The sequence below is a fragment of the Gossypium raimondii genome, chromosome 4 (assembly GCF_025698545.1).
Source record: "Gossypium raimondii isolate GPD5lz chromosome 4, ASM2569854v1, whole genome shotgun sequence".
NCBI lineage: Eukaryota > Viridiplantae > Streptophyta > Magnoliopsida > Malvales > Malvaceae > Gossypium > Gossypium raimondii.
The window spans coordinates 27,171,929-27,191,659 of record NC_068568.1 but is presented as its reverse complement, the minus strand read 5'-3'; the positions used below and the strand labels follow the sequence as shown (position 1 = coordinate 27,191,659).

The window sequence follows — 19,731 nt, the reverse complement described above, 5'->3', positions numbered from 1 at the left end:
ACCTGAAAGGCATACTCCGCCTTCCCTAAAGGTCTCACAAATTAATTGCCTATTAATATTATTGGATAATTAGATATTCTATCATGCGAGAATGTATGTGAAAATTTTATATTTAAAATATGGATGTTAATTTAAAATAGTATATAATAACAATGAAATTTATAATTTAAAATTAATAAATAATAACATATGAAATATATACAATATTAAAATGAAAAAATAGATTAAATTGTGAATAAAATGAAATTTAAACACGTAAAAACATCATATTAAGAATACAAAATATATTACAATTACTTATCATGATTTTATTATCAATTTTGAGATAATGTTGAGTTGTGTAGGGATAAACCCGGTTAAGCAATGAATAAAGTGAATAAAATAAGAATTGAAAAGATCGAACATCCAAATTTTACATAAAAAAACTTCTTAGGAGAGGATAAAAAGTCACGGGTAAAAAGAGATTTCACTATAATAAAGGAGATTACAAAAGATGGGGAGAATTAAAAGAAAAATCCGAAGCCCCACAAGAAAAACCCTTCGAAACAAAGAACAAAATTCTTTCAATCTAAATAATTTTTTGTTGTCTAAAACTTGGAGTAACTAAGGCCTATTTATAGGCTGAAATTCTTAGCGTATATAACTACAACAACTCTAGCTTAATTAGAGTTTAAGTGGGAAACTAAAAATAGAGTTTAACTAAGAGAAGAAAAGACAAACTAAATTTTGGTCAAAATGAGAGGCATTCTTCAAAAAAATCTCCACCTTGACTTGTATTTGGACCAACTCCATTGTCGAGCCCTGTTATGGGCTTAACTGATTCTTCGTCAGATACTTACCAAGTCCAAGCAATTCTCGAACTTTGAAATTGGAAGGCTCTTTGTCAACATGTCGATCGATTGTGTTCTGTGTCAATTTTAAAAATATGAATATCCCCTTGAATGATCACCTCTTGAGCAAAATGATAACAAATGTTTATATGTTTCATTCTCTCGTGATGCATTTGATCTTTGGTGAGATGTATGACACTTTGACTATCACAATATATGACAGTTGCCCCTTTTTAACTTACCAGTTCACTGAATAGACCCCTTAACCAAATTATTTCTTTTACTGCTTCTATAATTGCCATATATTCTGCTTCAGTAGTCGACAAAGCCACTTTGGTTTGAAGTGACGCTTTCCAACTAATGACACAATTCCCAAAAGTAAATAGGTAACTTGTAAGAGGCCTTCTCCGATCTAAGTCTCATGCATAATCAGAATCAACATATATGACTAAACCCTTTTGATTTCTTCTGAATTCTAAGCACATGTTAGAAGTACCCCATTAATATATGAAAATCCACTTAACTGCATGCCATTGTAACTTACCAGGATTGGCCATGTATTAGCTAACAACACTAACATGGAAAATACCATAATGAGTACATACCATTGCATACATCAAACTTCCAACTGCACGTGAATAATGTACTTTTGACATGTACCTTTCATCTTCTTCATTTTGTGAGGAATTTGAAATTAATAGTTTAAAATATGCATCTAAAGGAGTACTTATCGATTTTTCATCTTGCATCTCAAATTGCTCAAGGATCTTCTTGATGTACCTTTGTTTCGATAAAAACAATTTTTCGGAATTCTATCTCTCAAATTTTCCATCCCCAAAATTTTCTTTCTTGCACCTAAATCCTTCATCTTGAACTTAGAGTTAAGCATGGTTTTAAGATGATCAATATCAGATGGATTCTTAGTCGCAATTAACATATCATCAACATAAAACAGCAAATATATAAAAGAATCATCATCAGGACATTGTAGATAAACACAACTGTCATACTTATTTCGAGAAAAACCAATATTCAACATGGATGAGTCAAACTTTTTATACCACTTTCGAGGAGAGTGCTTCAAACCATACAAAGACTTTTGTAAGAGACAAACATAATCTTTTTTACTTTCAAATTTGAAGTTTTCTAGTTGTTGCATGTAGATGACCTCCTCAAGGTCACTATGATGGAAATCAGTCTTTGCATCTAACGTTCTAACTCAAGATTATTTGATACAACAAGGGCCAAAAGCGCCCAAAAGGAAGTATGTTTCTCAATGGGAGAGAAAACATCATGAAAATCAACTTCCTGTCTTGCCTTGTACCTAGTGTCATTGGACTCAAACCTTCATTCTTTTTAAACACCCATTTGCAACGAACGATTCTTTTATCGATGGGTGGTTTAACTAGCCTCCAAGTCTCGTTCTTTTGAAGTGATTCTATCTCTTCTTCCATTGTAATGAGCCATTTGCTAGAATTAAAGGCTCGGTTGAATCAATGCTCTCAACAACACTTAGAGCATAAGCCATTAGGTTTCCTTCACAATATTTTAGTGGTGGTCGTATTTCTCACATTTTCCTATCACAAGCCAACATATAATGAGTTAACTGAGATAGTGAGGGTACTTGAGGGTTGGATGGAACCCTAACTAGATTCAAAACAGCTTCAAACTTGCAAGAATCAGAATTTTGTTGTGTCATCGCGACCTCGTGAGACTCTTCGTCAGGACGAAACCTTTGTTCATCGTGTCGTTGCAACATTGGGTATTTTCTCGTCATGACATCGCCCCCTATTTCGACTTTTGACTCCACCTTACTCAAGACACTCTGATTTGTTGTGTCTTTAAAAGTAAAAGTCCCATTATCTAATTGAAACATGACAAATTCATCAAACATAACATCTCTGCTAACAATTATTTTGTCGGATTCTGAACACCACAACTTACAACCTTTTATACCGATAGAGTATCCGGGAAAGATGCATTTAACAGCCCTTAGTTTGAGCTTTCCTTGGCTAACTTTAGCATAAGTAGGACAATCAAAAATTATAATATTAGAATAATTGGGAGAATTACCTAATCATCTTCTTTTGAACTTTACTATTCAATGATTGATGAGGAGATTGATTTACAAAATAACTTGTCAGGTTTACGGTTTCATCAAAAAATTCCTTCCCTAAGCCTGCAACTCCATTCTGCCGTGAAGTTCCAACAACGATTTCATGTCTTTTAGTTCCTTCTCGTTTGCAAAAATCATTAAACTCTGACAAGAAGAACTCAAAACCATTATCTATTCTCAACCACTTTACGGATTTTTTGATTTGTTGTTCTAACAATGTCTTCCACTGTTTGAAGATTCCGAAGACATCACTTTTCTGTTTCAAGAAATAAACCCAAACTTTTCTAAAGTGAACATCAATAAAAGTTAGGAAATATTTATTATCTCTTTTTGAGATGTTAAAAGATGGACCCCATAAATCAGAATAAATGTAGTCTAGAGTCCCTTTTGTGCTATCCACTATTGAATCAAAATTGACTAAGGTTTGTTTCCCGAAAACATAATGCTTGTAGAAACGTAACTTACCAACACCAGTGTCTTTGAGAAAACCTCTATTGCACAAGAATGTCATATCTTTCTCACTCATATGAACTAGTCTCATGTGCCAAAATTTGGTTGAGTCGGAATCGATGGAGAAAAAGTCGCGTTGTGTCGTCGCGACATTAGGTTGATTCTCGTCACAATGTTGTGGCAATTTCGGCTTTTCTTCGATAATCACAGCCACAGCAATAATCGTTGACCCTTACAAAATATATAGGTTGCCCTTTTTCTGCCCTCTCATCATAACAAGAGTCCCACGAGAAACTTTTAAGCCATTTGACTCAATAACTATCTTATAACCGTTAGAATCCAAAAATCCCAATGAGATAAGCTTTTTCTTTAAATAAGGAACATACTTGACATCTGAAAGTGTTCGAATAATTCTATCGTGCATCCTAATTTGTACTATTTTGATTCTGAATATTTTACATGGAGAGTTATTCCCCATCAGTGTAACAACCTGTTTTTAGTGAAATAGAAACAGTGGTTTTGAGACCAAAAATTCGATGAGTAAATTATTATTTTAATGTCTATAGAATGTTAGTAGGGTTGTATGAAAATTTTGTTAAGAAATTTTGATGTTTGCATGTTTAATTATGTGAAAAAGACTAAATCATAAAACGTGCAAAAGTAAAGTTCTTGTAGCTAAAGGTGTTAAATAGCTATGAAACTTAAATGTGAGTGGACTTAAATGGCATATAGACCATTTATAATATTAGTGGACTTTTATGGACACAAATTAAGTGATTTTAAGTTAAAAATGTAAAGTTAATAAAGTAATTTAATTAATAATGTAAAAGAAAAATAAAGAAAACAATTGTATCATCTTTCTAAACACTTTTCTCCACCGAAAATAAGAAAGAAATCTCTATTGTTGCACCTTGAAGATTCGCTAACATTGTCCATTGCATGTAAGTGATTCTTGAGTTCGTTTTTAATGATTTTTATGTTTTCGGGATTGTTGTAGCTTAATCTAGCTAACCCGGGGATTAATTTGCAAAACAGTTAAACACATAGGGTTTTTCCATCAATGTTCTTGAATTATTCTTGATGTTTTATGAAAGATTATGAGTCCTTTTTGATAAATAATCAAGTTTTGTAAAGGGATTTTTGACGTTTGCATGTTTAATTATGTGAAAAGGACTAAATCGTAAAAAGGTGCAAAAGTAGAGTTCTTGTAGCTAAAGGTGTTAAATATCTGTGAAACTTAAATGTCAGTGGACTTAAATGGTAATTACACATTTATAATGTTAGGGGACTTTTATGGATACAAATTAAGTGATTTTAAGTTAAAAATGTAAGGTTAATAAAGTAATTCAATTAATAATGTACAAGAAAAATAAAGAAAACAATTGTATCATCTTTCTAAACACTTTTCTCCACTGAATATAAGAAAGATTATGAGTCCTTGTTCATAAATAAACAAGTTTTGTAAAGGGATTTTGATGAAATTGTCATTTAGGGACTTATTTGTAAAAGTAGTAAAATTTCATAGTAAATTTGAAAATGTTGATTTCTATGGGTTGATATAGGTCCCTAGTTAATTTTTTTAGCATGAAATGAGGATGAAAATATTTAGATTTCAATTTATGAGCTTAAGCATTAAATTGTGAAAAATTAAAATGTTAGGGGCAAAATGGTAATTTTTGCAAAAATATGAAATGTGGATTGAATTGAATAATCGAAGCATTAAATGGATTAAATTTATCTATTTAGATCAAGATAGACCTCGTACGAATTTAGATCAGGGAAAAGCGACAGCCTTGGATTAATCAACTACGTTTTTACGTTTTGTTTGTCGAGGTAAGTTGGTATGATTAAATACCATTTTAATGTTATTATGATTTATATGTTAATGTATTATTTTCCATGTAACCATATTATGTATGTCCAATGATGTCACGGTGATTATCGAGCCCCGTTTGAACGTTAAGAATTCGTGGGATACAAATGACATGTCATTAGGGTTTTCATGTTTCGAGTGCTGGTCTTGTATGTCCTACTGATGGTTGAGGTCCTACATTTGTTGCGGATACTCCACACTAGTGTGAACAGCATCATGTAGCTTACATCTCAACTCACAGCTCGTGTGAGCAGGCCCATTTCACAGCTCATGTGAGCAACGATGTAAAGGAAAAGGAAATGTTACAGTTATATGTTTAGCACACTTTGTGTGAGCTTTTCCGTGTATCTAATGTTATTTAAATGGTTCAACATGCATGAAAAGGAAAGGAACAATAAGTGTTCAAATGAACTATATCATGAAATTAGGAGAAGGATTGAAATAGAAAGTTTTAATGAAATTATGTTATGTTTATGAAAATGATGCATTCAAAGGAAACATGTTCATGTTCAAATAGCTTACCTTATGTTAATTCAAGTGAATTATATTTGAATCATCTAACATCTGTTGTTGATGATGCTTAGGCTTGTGCCGAGCTTATGGTTGGATTATGTTATGCTTAATCTTAATGTTATGTATTGAAATGGTAAGTTATGTTCATTGTTTTACTAACTTACTAAGCATTATGTGCTTATGTAGTTTTCTTTCCTATGTTTTATAGATAATTGGAAGCTTGACTGGTTTGGAAGCTTGTCGGAGATTTATCACACTATCCAGTGATTATATCGATAGTTTTTGATGTTTTGGCCAAGGTTATATATAATGGCATGTATAGGTGGACTTGTGTTCGATGTTTGGTTGAATGCCTAGATGTTAAATTTGGTATGTATGAGTTAGTTGTTTTGGTACCATTTTGATGATGGTTAAGTTGTGTCAATTTGGTACATATGATGCATGAATGGTATGGCTCAAATGGTAAGTTTATATTGAAATGGTATAAGTCAAGTTATGGTATGTTTTGAGATGGAAATGAATTAGATGTTTATGAATGATTTTAGACTATTGAATTGTTTATTTCAAGTCGGTTTTGGTCATGTTATAATGACTTGATCATGAGTTCAAAATGCTTTTAGGTACATGCTTGATTTGAGGATGGAAATGGCTTGATTTTGGCCAATTTCATGTCCACATGGCTTGTAACACGGCCATGTGTCCCCTATAGGTTTTAATACATGCAAGTCAGATTGTTACAGGGCCTAGCACACGGGCATGTGGAGCCATTTAGAGAGTTACACGGCCTGACACATTGGCGTGTGGCTTGGCCATGTGACTGAACTCAGAGAGTTACACGGGCATGAACACGGGCTGAGACATGGCCGTGTGTCTCTATTTCGATTGTTATACGGCTTGAGACACAGGCGTGTGTTTTAGCCGTGTGAGTCACACAGCCTGGCCACACGATCGTGTGACCCTTACAGTCTAAATTTTCTAACTTGTCCTGAAATTTCCAAATGTTCTGTAACCCTATTTCAGCGATGGATACGAGTTAGGGTGTTACAATTAGCACAATTCCACCTTCAACTGAACTACACATAGAGAACTAGTCCTTATTGGGACACATGTGACAGGAACACCCTAATCTAAGATCCATTCGGAAGTAAGGTGAGAGTTTTCGCTCGTTGACACCAACAAAAAATCATCACCTTTGTCCTCGGCTACACTAGCATCAGCAACTTCGACTTTCTACTTATCTTTCTTATCGTTTTTGGCACCCCTTTTGATTTTATTATGAATTTTCAGCCCACCTTTTTACAATAGCCACAATATTTGTCACGATTTCTAGATTTGGACCTTGCTTTAGACCTATTTTGATCTGTCTTTCTGGTTTGTTGTCTATCTCTTGCAACTAGAACTTAGGCTTGCCTATCTGATTTTTGTTTGGGCCTAACTTGTTGTTGAGTTTATCCTTAATCAGAAGATCCCCTCTCTCATCCTCAAATGAGAGGTGATTTCTCCCATAAATCAGAGTTTCCCTAAAAGTTTTATAAGAAGAGGGAAAAGAGTATAACAACAACATAGCTTGATCCTCGTCACTAGTCTCTGCTTCAAGATTCTTTCAGTCATTGAGAAGGGTAACAAACTCACTACTATAAGTTTTGATGGACTCATCTTCGACCATTCTGAACGTGTAGAGATATTGTTTTAATACTAACCTATTAGCCATATATTTCGTCATATATAAGGCTTCTAGTTTCTTCTATAACGCGGACACTATTTTCTCCTTTAAAGCCTCCTATAACACATTATTCATGAGGCATAATTGAATAGTGGATAAAGTCTTTTCATCAAGCTCTTGCCTTTTTGAATGATCCATATCTATAAGCTTCTTTCCTGTAACAACCTTTTTTAGACTATTCTGAACTAGTATTGTCATCATCTGAAGTTGCCACAAACTGAAATTTGCAATTTCGTCAAACTTCTCAATATCGAACCTTGACATTACCATCTATAAATGGGTTGACTGTAGAAGTCGAGCTAGCTCTGATACTAATTTGTAGGGGATAAACCCGATTAAACAACAAACAAAGTGAATAAAATAAGAATCGAAAAGATCGAACACACAAATTTTACGTGGAAAAACTCCTTAAGAGAGGATAAAAAACCACGAGCAAAAGGAAATTTCACTATAATAAAGGAGAGTACAAAAGATGAAGAGAATTAAAAGAAAAACCTGAAGCCCCACAAGAAAAACCCTTCAAAACAAAGAACAAAATTCCCTCAATCTAAATAATTTTTTGTTGTGTAAAATCTAGAGTAACTAAGACCTATTTATAGGCTAAAATTTGTAGCATATATGACAACAACAACTTTAGGTTAATTAGAGTTCAAGTGGGAAACTAAAAACAAAGTTTAACTAGGAGAAGAAAGCCTAAATAAATTTTGGTCAAAATAAGAGGCATTCTTCCACAAGTTGACTTGTGACACTAACTAAATCAACATTATTATCGATATGTAAAATTAGTGGAGTTAATAAAATGTGCATAATAAAATTAAAAAGTACACTACATTTTAAGATAAAACATTGGTCGAGTGACAAAATTAAAGTTTTATTAATGCAAATCTCACCAAATGTAATTTTCTATTAACTTTTTTAAAAAAATAAAAGACTAAAGTTTTATTACTACCCTTAGTGTAGTATTTTGTCTACATGTGCTTTTTTTTAACAAATTAATTTAATAAAATATCCATCATTTCATTAATATCTTTTTATATTATGCATAACATTTTTGTATGCAGAGCAAAATGAAAGCATTTATTAGCTCGATGATTATCTAAACATTTAACTAATACTAAGTTGTATTATGTGGTCAGATAATAATCTGAAAAAGATGACTTATATTAGTAGATAGTCTAAACACATCCTCAATCTAATTGGAGTGAATGATTTCCATAAGATAGAGACTTAGATGTGGCTAAATGGACTAATAGTACATTAGATAAGACTGAAGTAGAATAGATACTAGATTCGTTTATGAATTTATTCACTTGTGATGTTCATAGTGTGACATACCTTAATCGTAAGTGGATGATGGACTATGCATGTGTGACTCATATACTTTAACATAAATGAAAGCCTCAGTTCAAATATATAAGGAATCGAAAGCTAGTATGTTGGGTATTTGACTTCTGTAATATGTAACATCATTCCATAATAGTAGAATTCATAGACCATTTAGAGGGTAAATAATGTTCTCTAATCGACATTACATTGTAGATGAAAAGTAAACATGGCCATGAGTCATTTGTATTTGTGATAAATGATTTAATTACTATTTAATAGTAATTGACTTTTCACGAAGGAAGATGTAATGATTACCGTGAGATAATATAAGATCATATTGGGAGAACGAATTTATGCTAAAGAGATTAAGGATATCCTCTTGTCACGGGTCAGAGTGCAAAGCCCGTGACCATGGCACAAGATGCGTCCCATGGAGGTCTATCGATAAGATAGGGATCATTTAGCCCACGAGAACTGGCCCGATTCAAAGAACTATTGGAGAAGCCTGTCAAATTGAAGCCTGGTTGGCCCGATAATGAACATATTGCAACTTAGGCTAATTTGGTAACTAATCTTAGAAGATTGAGGGAATCATATCTTGTAAAGATTAGATTAGATTTGATATGGCATATCTTGTAAATCCCTAAAGTAAAGGGATATGGTTAATCTCGTCCGTCGATGTAAATGTATCTTGACCGTCGGTTTTGGGGGAGCTTACCTATAAATAGAGAGCCTCCCTCTCATTTGTACTCATTCAATTGTATATTGAATTCTTAAGAGTAATAAAATTCAGAAAGCATTTACTCAAACACCTTGTGTGTTCTTTTCTGTGGCTTTCTCTTATTCTTTTATCGTTCTTCTTTTGGCATAAATCGCTTCTGCTCTTCAACTTAGTGCCTTGGAGGAGTTCTTAAGGAATCTTCACTTGAGTAAGGTTGACTTAGGCGAGTTTGGACGAACGGATAGCCTAAGGTCGCACAGATCGCAAGACGAAGGATCTAGCCTTGTGACACTATGAGGATAACACACTTACAAAAAAGTCATTGGACGAGCACTTATTTAGTAGCTTTCGTTATGATATATAATAAGGGAGGACTCAGTCACGATACTTTAGTGGAATGACTTCATGACTAAATGATGTTATAATTAAATAGGTGAAAAATCAAGCTTTAATTACAAATTATTTGACCTTAATTATTTATGTCCAATCATTCCCTCCGCTAGCTTGAGAGATCCACAAACAAATTGTAGGAGAGAACTGATAAATAAAAAACGAATGAAAACAATGAAGTAAGAGAAATAGATCACATGTATCACTATCTTTAGTGAATTCGTTTTCTCGCTAGGTACAAAAAAATGACTTAGGAATTGATTTAAGGTTCTTCAAATTATTTTTTAATTAAAGTCCGAATATGGAAATAAATTAATTATTCATTATGGATTTGTTGAATAAGAAAATTAAATATATTTCATTATAAATTCTCTTATGGTAAAGTTGTTATAACTTTAACAAAATTAAATTGATTAAGGAAATTATTTAATTGAGAAATTAATTTAGTTAAATAATTAATTGATTAAATAAATAATATTTTGGGCAATTGATGTGTCATATTTTGATGCAACAAATTAAGCTTTTTAAACACTTAAAGAGTTTATTCTCGAGTGATTAAGTTAGATTTTACTTTTAGTTGTAGTTTTAAGCATATTTCATGTTTTTATTAATAAAATGGCAATGGCATGCAATTTTGGATTAAACTTGTGTGTGAAGACTTTTTCAAGTACTTAGTTGATGAGGAAGTGAGAATATATGGCTCAAGTACAGCCAAGGTCGCAACATGGATGAGTTTCCTATCAACCAAGGAGTTGGCCTTCAAAAAATTGCAAGCCCAAGTGAATTGGCATCAAGGTTGCGACACTAAGAGTGAATGTTGTTGCATTAGCCTTCAAAGTCACGACATCGAGCTAATGAGGTCGTGATACCGCTCATAGACCCTGAGTGGAAGGATCGAGCAAGACTAAGTGCAAGGTCGTGACATTCAAGTGAAAAAATACCTATTTTGTTGATGATGTTGCGACATCGAGTCTAACGAGGAAAATTTATAAAAGGGTAATTTGAAGACATTTCGCTCAACCATGTCGTAAACAAGTTTATAATGGAAGGAAAACATGTAATTGTTAGGTTAAGTTTACTTAGACTATACATATAACTTTATAAGTCTTTTGGAGAGGTGAGAGGTTCTTAGGTTAATTTTTAGATTAAGGTTTTAAATTTTCTACTAGAATTTTTTTCCTTCTTAGAATAGTACAAGGAGTACTCTATACTTTAGGCATTTATTCAATTTTTATTTTAGTTTTTCTAATTTTATTTTATCCATTACACAATTCAATCGTTGGGCTTTCGGTTTTTGGTGGATTGGAGCACTTTTACTTCATAAATTCAAGAATTTCAACAAATGACCTTGAACTTTTCTAAACTCTTTTAATTTTTTTCATTTTTCTTCTTTGATTTGCATGAAGTTGATTAGTTAAATTAATTTTTAATGGGTATGAACTTAATTTGTGAGTAGTCGATTTATTAAAAAGCAAAGTAGTGAATTTTAGCTTTAGGGACTAAATTGTAAAAATTAGACAAAATTGAATTAATTAAAAACTTAAAATTGAAAACCCTAGGTGACAATGTAGATAGGTGAGACCAAGAGGAGACCTTATCGTGTAATAATTTATTTAGTCTAGTTTAATCAAGTGATGCTTGATGGGTAAATTTTATTAAATTGCTTATTTTGGTTAAAATTGAGATCGAGAGGTAATATTTTACTAAATAAGAAAATTAGGAATCTAGTCCTCTTAAATCTAATTTCACTACTAACATGGATATTAATCAACTACTATTGTTGCTTGATTGAATAAATTGTTAAATTGGATATATTGCATTTTAGTCCTTTTAATTTCAAATCTCATAAATTTCTCTAGATTTGTATTATTATAATAATATCTTGCTCAAGTAGCTAGATAGACTTTCCCATGCATGCTTAATTGTTTTTAACAATTTAGTCGCCTTTTTTTCTTGGGTTTGATCTTCTAAACACAAGAAATATTACAATTAGACTTGTCATGCTTTTAGTATACACCACACTTCTTTATTTTATTTGCATAGTTCTCTGCTCGTTGTCCATATGTCGAGGTACGGTCAAGTTGTTGGTGTCATTGTCAGGGATATTATTGTGTGATAATCAATTGTTGAATGAATTTTTGCATGCCGTGTTAGGAAAGATATTTAGCAAAATTGTGACTTTTACAGACGACGCTTGTATTATCTTGTAATGTTTGAATTTTGTTTTTTTATTGTTATTTTTCTTTTAGTGTGATAATTGTGGATATTTAAGAATTGTTAGTTGTGGGTATATAGGATTGTATTTTTGTTTATATTTGATAACTCTTGAAAAGAGTTATATTTCATGCCTTTAAACTTAGTTAATTACCTGTACTTAAGTGATTTTAGTTGCATTTTAGGATATTGCATCAATTTTTTTAGATCATTGCATTAAAGAGCTAGGATTGTGCTTAAGTGTTATTACATGTTGCTTTTAATTGTCTGTTGGAAGGACTTGTTTGGTGGTTGATTGGCAGGTGCAAAGTGTAGGAGGAGTAGAGGGTTGAAGGTTTGACGTGACAAATTTTGAGTAGTTTTCCAACACAAATGCTATGGCAATACCTGTAAGATGCCTAGTCAGCACTTAATGTGTACTATTTCAGTCCCAGTTCTACTTGTACCAGAAAAATCCACCTTAAAAAGAGAGAAAGGATTATGGGTTGATGGACCTACCCTAGAAGGTCAAACCTATAAAAGCCAAAAGATGAACCCTAGAAAGGACAAATTTTTCAAATAGAAAAAAAAGAGGAGCAACTTTTGACAGGAAAGGAAGGAAGGACCAAGAAAGAAGGCGGCTGAAGAAGACGACTGCATCATCTTTGGTAGTTGCAAGACATTGTGCTGGCGATCTTGAGAGCTGAATAGGCGAAAAGCAAACGTCTCAAAATTTCTCCTTTGATTCTTATTGCTTTTCCTTTAGAACTTTATTGTAAAAGATGATGTTGATTACTGCATTAAACTTGAACTCGATTCACCCAGCTATGAGCTAAATCTCTTAGGCTTGAGATTACTGTGCTGAACTCATTAATTTCTATAAATGTTCACAATTTAAGCTGGAATTATTTTTTTGTTTTATTCAATGGTATTTCATGCGTATTATGAACTATGTATTGACGAATATGCAACAAGTTATTAAGATAACTTAATGTTGACAGGGTTAGGTTATTAGGATAGACATTGAATAATATGAGTGAATGAAAAATTATTTACTTGCAGCAACCTCTAGACATAGAGCCTTACCTCATTCGAAAGAGGATATAAATATTAGTGGTAGCCTCACTTAAGTCTATAGACATATAGTACCTTAGGGAAGGTAGCCCAAGGTTTGCTCTCGAGAGAAGTAGACTACTGTAGAAACCTATCTAACAGTAGAATGTTCAAGACATTGCTATGGCATTAATAGTTAGAGAAGGTGGATGCATCAGTAATCCCAGTCTTCCTAATCAACATTGTAATTACTAAATCTTTTTTTTCTGTAGTTACTTGGTCCTGACATTCTTGTTTCGTTTACTTGTTTTGTGTTGGACATTTTATACATCATCATTCTCTCATTTTACCACTACATTCTCACTGTTATTTTGCTTCAACATTAATCCAACCTAACTCTAATAACTCAACCAAATTATATCGTTTTAATCCCTATGGAGATGATCTCACTTATCACTTTATTACTTGTTCAACGTGTAGACTTGCACAATTCGCGCATTATATTCACAAGCAAAAAGGTTTTGGCATCATTGTCGGGGATTGACAATTAGTGAAATTTGGTTTTGTTATTTTCTTTTGTTTTCTTAGTTTTAGCTAAGTTAGTTGTATTTAATTACTGCAGGGTTGCCATCAGTGCATGAGTAGAAGCATTTGTATTAACGAAGAGTATCCTTTTGACCCAAAGATTGAAGAAACTTTGCGAAGGAGAAGAAGGGAATTATGTAATATGGCTAGGGAAGGGAATGATCCTGGTCTGAATAATCCATTGAATCCAAATGGTCGGGATGTTGATAATCCTATTCATCGTGTGATAGATGACCGAGACATCCCAATTCGGGAACATGTTCCAATTTTGGATGAGTTGAATCTAGGGATAATAAGGCCACACATACAAGCTTAGTATTTTGAGTTGAAATCGGTAATGTTTCAGATGTTGCAAACAGTAGGACAGTTCGGGGGATTACCCACTAAAGATCCAAGACTACATTTAAGACTTTTTGTAGAGGTCTGTGACCCAGTTAGACAACAGGGTGTTCCTAAATATGCCTTGCGACTTAAATCATTCCCATACTCTTTGAGAGATCGTGCAAGAGCATGGCTTAATGCGTTGCCGTCAGGAACAGTGGCAATATGGAATGGCTTATGCCAGATATTTTTGCTACAGGGTAATCTGCCAAACATGAAAGCCAAGCTTAGAAATGACACCACATCTTTTCGGCAATCAGAGGATGAAACACTTTACGCAGCTTGGGAAAGATTTAAGGAATTACTTAGAAAATGTCCTATGCATGGTTTTCAACATTGGACTCAAATAGAGATGTTTTGTAATGGGCTGAATGCACATACAAGGATGGTAGTCAATTCCTCTACAAATAGTACTTTGTTGGATAAATCCTATAATGAAGCATATGAGATTTTGGAACGGATTGCCAAAAATGATTATCAATATCCCACTACGCGAGTTGGGACTGGCAAGAAAGCTGCTAACACTGATACGAACAAGGCCCGTTGGTTGGAAAGGGTGTTCGATAAGTAAATGATCGTTGCTAAGGGAAAGGAGAAACATGGATTAAGTTGGGAAAAGATAGGTTCGAAATAGGCTAAGGATAGTTCGATTCAGGACTGCGACCCACTAACTAACGAAGAGTTAGGAACCGACAATATCAAAGGATAGTAGACAATCGGATTGACGCCACAAACAGTGTTGATAAGTCAACTCGAATTTGTAAAAGAAAGAAGAGTGAAAACTCTTTAATAATCTCACTTAGATAAAAGTTCATTAACCTTAAAATGTCCTATTACAAAGCCTTATATAGGCACACAAAATGACCATTCGGTTTTGGTATCTAATTGGTCACACTAGACATAAATTTGTTCACACACAACATTAAATTAGGTGCCTGAATGTGATGGATTCATGCATGGCCGAAAATGTCCTTTGATGAGTACATGAACCCTGAGTCTTGAAGAAAACTCATGGTTCATTGCATTGGCAGATTCTTTGTGCCAAATTTATCACTAAACTCCCCCCTTGGACGTACGTGCACTTGGACAAACATGCATCCTTACGAACGGTCACATTAAGCCCCCTTGATGTGCATGAATCTTCAAAGCTCCATAAATGCAAGATTTATTCTCTCCATTGCCCCAAAAACGTGCATGTATCCTTGGTGTTTAAACCTTTACGAATGGACACCTTTATGCCCCCTTTTCAGCTTCAAAAGGTTGTTTACATGCATCTAATTCATGGCTTGTCTCTTGAATATCCTGGAAGTATTTAATCAGCTTCTTTAATACACCTATTAGGACCCATTTAAACGACTTATTAGGACACATTAATCATACCAATAATTCTGTAGTAAAATAGACATATTCAATGACTAGTTTTAAGACATAATTATCATGTAAGAAAATAGTTAATATAACCAACAACTAACTTAACTAAGAACATCCAGAATTAAAATATGGACTAACAGAATTGAATAACATGAAATTAAGCTTTGGAAAACATAAATAATTAATTAATGATTAAAATTGGTATCATATTAAACTCCCTCAAGGTTCTTGGACCAAAAGATGAATTGGGCCTGAATTTTGGGTAACACTCAAGCATTCGTTCCATGCTTGATTCACCAGGCCTGAAAGGGCTTCCTTAAATTTCTTTGCTCGTGAACGAGTAATTGGGCCCAAGGGAACCATCAAATCGGCATCCTCACTTGCTTGTGTGTCTTTGCTAAGCTGGCTCGTATCAAACACCATTGAGCTTGATGCAATCACTTCATTGATAGCTTAGGTATCATCTTTAGCTAATATGATCAAGACAATGAAGAGATGAACTGTAGTCCAGGAGATGAAAATCAGCCGAGCTATCTTGTATTTATTGTGGTGAAGACCATGTGTTTGATGAACGCTCATCAAACCCAGCATCTGTGTACTACATGGGTAATTTCAACTAGAATAATAATCCTTATTCTAACACCTACAAGCCAGGGTGGAAACAATATCCAAACTTTGGTTGGAGTAATCAAGGTGCTGAGAATTCAAACAATGTTGTTAGACAGAATGCTAAGAGGGTACGACCTGGTTATAATCAACCCATGTCACAGAAAAATGTCTAACAAGGTCAAGCATTGGCTTCATCATCCTCATCTATTGAATCCTTGCTGAAAGAATATATGGCCAAGAATGATGCCATGATATAGAGTCAAGTTGCATCCCTTCGAGCACTTGAGAATCAAGTGGGACAAATTGCAAATGCTTTGAAAAGGGAAGGAACAGTGCAAGGCCATCACTCTTAAAAGAGGACAACTCCAAACTAAACCATGGAAAGAATTTAGAACAATCTAAACAGCACACTGCAATTGAAAAGGCTAAACAGAAGACTGTTACAGTAGAATCAGATCGTGTTGCCAATAAAAATGCTACAACAAAACAATATTAGCAACCTGAAAGACGGCCACCTGCATCTTTTCCTTAGTGATTTCACAATTGTAAACAAGATGTCTAGTTCAAAAGATTTCTAGATGTCTTGAATCAACTCCACATCAACATACCGTTGGTAGAAGCTTTGGAGCAAATGCCTAATTATGTGAAATTAATGAAGCATATATTGTCAAAGAAGCACAGATTGGGAGAATTTGAGACTATTGCTCTCATTGAAGGGTGCACAGAAATGTTGGTAAATAAAGTACCTCCAAAGTTGAAGGACCTAGGGAGTTTTACTATCCTATGTTCAATTAGAAATCATTATGTTGGTAAGGCATTATGTGATTTAGGAGCAAGCATCAATTTAATTCCTATGTCTGTCTTTAGGAAGCTGGGAATTAGAAAAGTTGGACCTACTATGGTTACATTGCAATTGGCTGATTGATCCTACGTACATCCGGAAGGTAAAATTGAAGGCGTGTTGGTAAAAGTAGATCAATTTATTTTTCTTGTTGATTTCATTATTTTCAAATGTGAAGCTGACAAAGATGTGCTAATTATCCTTAAAAGACCTTTTCTTGCTACTAGAAGGACTTTGATTGATGTGCGAAAAGGTGAACTGACCATAAGGATGAATGATTAGTAGATCACCTTCAATTTATTCGATACCCTGAAATGTGTTGATGAGAATGAAGAATGCCACACCATTGGTTTGATAGAAAGAACAATGCATGAAAAGTTTGCAAAATTTTTCCATAACAATTTTGATAGTGATATAGATTCACTTGAGCTACATGAAACAAAGACCTTTGAAAAATTTAGAGAACTCATGGAGGCACAGTATATTGTGGACAGACAAGGGAGCAAGTTTGAGTTAATGGATTTATCAGCTTGCATTTTAAATCCTCCTAAACCATCTATAGAGGAACCTCTTACACTAGAGTTGAAACAATTGCCGTTGCATTTAAAATATGCTTACTTAAGAGACAACAACACCTTGCTAGTAGTTATTTTTGCGGAGTTAACACCTAATCAAGAGGCCAGGTTGTTAGAAGTTCTCCAACAATCTAAGAAGGCATTAGGATGGACACTTGCCGACATCAAGGGAATCGACCCTACTCTATGCATGCATAAAATTTTATTAGAGGATTGCCTTAGCAATTCTATTGAAAGAGGGGGTTGAATCCCATCATAAAGGAAGTTGTTAAGAAAGAGATATCAAGTGGCTCGATACTGGTCTTATCTATCCTATCTCTGACAATTCTTAGGTAAGTCCTGTACAATGTGTGCCCAAGAAAGGAGGTGTCATAGTGGTCAGCAATGATAACAATGAGCTTATACCAACTTGCACTATCATGGGATGGATAGTAAGTATGGATTATCACAAGCTCAACAAGGAAACTAGGAAAGACCATTTTCCCTTATCGTTTATTGACCAAATGCTGGATAGATTAGTGGGAAGGCATTCGACTATTTCTTGGATGGATATTCAGGGTATAATCATATTGCTATAGCTCCTAGTGACCAAGAGAAGACAACTTTCACTTGTCCATATGGTACTTCTTCATTAGACGGATGTCATTCGATTTATGTAATGATCTGACAACCTTTCAGCTTTGTATGATGGCCATATTCTCAAACATTATTGAAGACTTCCTTGAAGTCTTCATGGACGATTTCTCTGTGTTTAGCAATGGTTTCAAGGATTGCTTACAAAATTTTGAATTGGTTTTATGCTGTTGTGCAGAAACAAATCTTGTTTTGAACTAGGAAAAATGCCATTTCATGGTCCATGAAGGTATTATTTTGGGGCATAAAGTATCGCAACAAGGGATTGAAGTTGACAAAGAAAAAGTTGAGGTAATTGAAAAATTGTCTCCTCCTACTAGTGTTAAAGGTATTCGGAGTTTCTTAGGCCATGCGGGTTTTTATAGAAGATTCATTAAGGATTTCTCGAAGATATCTAAACCTTTGTGCACCTTGCTAGAGCAAAATAGACATTTCAATTTTGATGAACATTACTTGGTAGCTTTGAAGGAATTGAAGAAACAACTGGTAGCAACACCAATTGTAATAGCTCCAGAGTGGGCACTGCCTTTTAAACTCATGTGTGTTGTTGGTGATTATATTGTGGGAGCACTGTTGGGGCAAAGGAAAGACAAAGTACTATGTGCAATATATTATGCGAGCAAAATCATGACGGATGCACAACTTAACAAAGTACTACGTGCAATATATTATGCGAGCAAAATCGTGACGGATGCATCATATTCACTCCAAATTTTCTTCTATATCCATAAATGCTTTCACTTACCATTTACCTAACCAATTTCTCGAACCAAGCTATCACACAACAATAATACATCACTTGTGCTTCATGAATTCAATGTTCAAATCTTATCACCATCAAATTCATGTCATTCGAATACATAAAGTTTATTCAAGCATATATTATTACGTTTCATATACCAAGCATTTGTCAAAATTACGAATACGTAATCAATTCATTTGTCATTTATTTGACTAGAAAATTAATCTCAAAATTCATAACATTCCATTACTTAAGATATGCCATAAAACACTCCTTTAACATAAACTAGCACCATGACCGAATTTTCAGTATGCTATTTATTCCTCTTTTTCTGAATCACATAGCAAAATATTACAATTATGTATATATTTGAAAAATATAATTATGCATCAACTTACAAACATGAGTTAATTCATGAGCCACTCATGACATCATTTCATGCCAAATATACCACACGCATATGCTATGAAACTTTATTTTCTCTCATGAGCTTACCATGACCAGTAATGCACCAATACAAACATCACTCCTATTTCAACATTTATCAATTATAATCAGACATTTAACCAATTATACACAATTCATTCATATAATTTATTGTCCTCCTCCTCCTCTCCATCCCACATCCTTTATGTATATAACATGCTTAAATAGCATTATACATAATTTCACTATTCACTTATATTTAAATTCAAAGTTGTCTAGTCGAGTTACAGTCACTAAATTATTTTTATCCGGAGCTACAGAGCTCCAAATTAAATTTTGTTAATTTTTTCTAAAATTAGACTCACATATCTTATTACCAT

The 19,731-nt window shown here is 33.7% G+C and overlaps 1 non-coding gene across 1 annotated transcript; it reads right to left on the bottom strand.

Moving 5' to 3' along the window:
• Window positions 1–14,377: 14,377 nt before the first annotated feature.
• LOC128040807 (small nucleolar RNA R71) lies at window positions 14,378–14,484 on the bottom strand. The gene has a single exon (XR_008195613.1). It is a non-coding gene; the product is annotated as a small nucleolar RNA R71 (small nucleolar RNA).
• Window positions 14,485–19,731: the final 5,247 nt, after the last annotated feature.